A 3,651-nucleotide genomic window follows, 5' to 3' on the forward strand; every position below is an offset into this window, starting at 1 on the left:
TACAATCACATATACGCTCACATCCACGCACGCACACACACACTCACTACACACGCGTACGTAAAAACTAATAATTTACTCTTGTGTCCATCTAAATTTTCCACTGCATATGTTCCCTGTATCACAACTACTATCTCTACTCATAGACTAACCACAATACTGGAAGCTGACTGGATATTGGATAATCTACGTGCAGCTGCTGGATATACAATATGTATGTATGTTACGGCCATATCACGCTGAAAGCACCGGTTCTCCTACGATCACCGAAGGTAAGCAACGTCGAGCATAGTTAGCACTTAGATGGGTGACCGATTGAGAAACTTAGGTGCTGTAAGCGTCACATATTTTTTTGATATTTGTTTAATGTTATTTGCAGGAGTGGCTGTGTGGTACGAAGCTTGCTTACCAACCACATGGTTCCAGGTTCAGTCCTACTGCGTGGCACCTTGGGCAAGTGTCTTCTACTATAGCCTCGGGCTGACCAAAGCCTTGTGAGTGGATTTGGTAGACGGAAACTGAAAGAAGCCCGTCGTATATATATGTGTATGTGTGTGTGTGTGTGTGTGTGTGTGTGTGTGTGTGTGTGTGTGTGTTTGTCCCTCCAACATCGCTTGACAACCGATGCTGATGTGTTTGCGTCCCCGTAACTTACCAGGTTTTGAAAAGAGACCGATAGAATAGGTACTAGGCTTACAAAGAATAAGTTCTGAGGTCGATTTGCTCGACTAAAGGCGGTGCTCCAGCATGGCCGCAGTTAAATGACTGAAACAAGTAAAAGAGTAAAAGAGTATGTATGTATGTATGTATGTATGTGCCTCTTCTATTTTTTAATTCCTACAAATGCTCCACTGAGGAATGAGCCGTTTCCAACAAAGATCTTTGGGATGTGGTAAACAGAGACAAATTTGTATTTGGAATTTGAGAAAAGTGTTGCATATTTTTACTGTTCCACTCACAGATTGCACTTGTAATGTACGAATAAGCCGGTCGATTTCTTTTTCTTAAAATCCCAGTTTATCCAGATTCTCCTTTAAACATTTACAAACAAAACCTAGTATGTATATATGTACGTATATATGTATATGTGTATATATGCTCATACGCAAATACAAGCTGATAAGGATTGAATGATTAATGTACAATCGTACGTAAACGAAAGAAATGTGTGTGGAGGAAAACTCAGCGCGATTAGTTAAAAGTTTAATATTTATTTTTGAAAGGCAAGTGTTGACATTAATTCGAAACTTTACTGTAGACTGCCTTCGTCACACTATTTGACGATACTTTGAAGTCAATATTCAAACTTTTTCTTGCAAATATGTGTGAATTTCATTTAAAAGATGGAAGTAGAGAGGATAAAAGGAGATATTTAAAGGCGACAAGACTGAACATACAAAGAGCAAAAGATAGATATTGAAATATCTTTTTTTTAATCAGCATCGAAAAATAATTGTAAGATTGAGTCTGGTACAATTTTTGAGAGACTTCGTATCTTTAATATCAAGCTTCCTCCATGCAGCAAACTTGCAGAATGATTAGAACACCGGACAAAATGCTTAGTTGCATTTCATTGGTCTTTACGCTCTGAGTTCAAATTCTGCCGGGATCGACTTTGCTTTTCATTCTTTCAGGACTTACAAACAATAAGTCTTGGGGTCCATTTCTGCGACTAAAATCCGTTAAGGTTGAGATTCATCGTGACACAGAGTGTGACAAGGCTGGCCCTTTGAAATACAGGTACAACAGAAACAGGAAGAAAGAGTGAGAGAAAGCGTTGGTGAAAGAGTACAGCAGGGGTCACCACTACCCCCTGCCGGATCCTCGTGGCGCTTTTAGGTGTTTTCGCTCAATAAACACTCACAACGCCCGGTCTGGGAATCGAAACTGCGATCCTACGACTGCGAGTCCGATGCCCTAACCACTGGGCCATTGCGCCTCCACACTAAGTAAATAAGGTACTAAACTATCACGCCTTTCCATAAAGACCAAACAAAACCCTAAATTTATTTTCAAAAGAGGAATATTATTACAGGGTTTCTCGTAATGGGAGCCAGGACACCTCCTGGAGTTGACTGTGAGAATAGAAAAGAGATCGCAAAAACTGTTATGTTTAATAAAATTATAAAGTTTCCCAGTTTTTTTATCTTGTTAAATGCTAAATTGAAAGAAAGCAAAGGATCCAAATTCCATTTTGTCATCTCATTAATCAAAAGGGAGGAAATGTCAAAGGTGACGGAATCATTACATCGTCATAAAAATATAATTTATATATCAGTTCCAACTGCTTAGCATCTAAGTTCAAATCTCGCTGAGGTCAACTTTGCCTTTCATCTTTTCGAGATCGATAAAATAAAGTACCAGTCAAATACTGGGGTTGATAGTACTGGCTAATCTCTACACCTCCAAATGCATGCCACGGAATCAGAATTAGAAACAATCTAGAGAGAGAGAGAGTGGGAGAGAGTATTTTTGAGGGACCTGTCGATTGTCACTTTGAGACCTGACCCATGATTATAACGCCTTCGGTTTTCGATATGAGAAACGAGTCTCCTACAGCAGGATTTGAACTTAGAACGTAACATAATACCATATGTCTAACAAGCTTTACCTATCATTTAACTTCACAAGGTTATTTAAGTGCAGCTCTCAGAATAGTTTAAGTGCACATGAACTGGTGTGGGAATGAGGGTGGGGACATCTTGGTGTAAAGGCCCCAATGATTTCTTTGTTTACAATTCAGGGAGTTCAAAGGATATAAAATGGGGATATACGGTAAGTGATCTCATCGGTAGTAAATGAATGGCGCTAGTTATTGATGTGTTTTAGAAGTAGCAACTGCGTTGTTATTTTTGTCCATTTTGGGGCGGGGGGATGAGGAGGGTGGACTTCTTTTAATGTTATCTACTAACCTGCATCGATATTGCTTACAAACTGCCTCGACTATAAACAACAACAACAACAACAACAACAACAATTATAATGATGATGATGATGATGATGATTCTGTTTTTTCTATAAAATGGAAATAGAAAAGACATTAAAAAAAATATAGCTAAATGGTCCAGAGTTCGGTTGGTTCCGATCCGGAAATGACACGAAATCATGTAAGTTGATTTCAAACGATAGAAATTAAAAGGTAATATGTAATTTTATATCACCGACATGCAAAAGTAAAAGAAGTACCATTACACACACACACACACACACATACAAACACACACACACATACATACATACATACATACATACATACAACATACATACATACATACATACATACATACATACATACATACATACATCTTGCTATAGTATGTGAAACTGAGGGATGCATAATAAATCAGCAATTCCACTATTGAATGCTACGTATAGCATTTTGGTTCGTTTTATTATTCAAATCAGCCCATAAAATTATAAAGTGTTCAGTCGAATGCATCGAACCGTTACCGGTTAATGCAAAGGGCTTAGTAACTCTATATCTCACAGAACCCTTATTTTTTTTGATTTTCCTTTTAATATTGTTGTTTTACATATACATATATATATACACATATACAGATATATATACATATATACTATATACATATATATATATATATATATATATATATATATATATATATATATATATTTATATGTTATAGTTCC

General features: G+C 37.1%; 1 pseudogene; it reads left to right on the forward strand.

Annotated features, from left to right (window-relative positions):
• The first annotated feature begins 221 nt into the window (after nt 1–221).
• On the forward strand, nt 222–340 carry LOC115216886 (annotated as a pseudogene).
• The last annotated feature ends 3,311 nt before the right edge of the window (nt 341–3,651 follow it).

The sequence above is a fragment of the Octopus sinensis genome, linkage group LG10, assembly GCF_006345805.1.
Source record: "Octopus sinensis linkage group LG10, ASM634580v1, whole genome shotgun sequence".
NCBI lineage: Eukaryota > Metazoa > Mollusca > Cephalopoda > Octopoda > Octopodidae > Octopus > Octopus sinensis.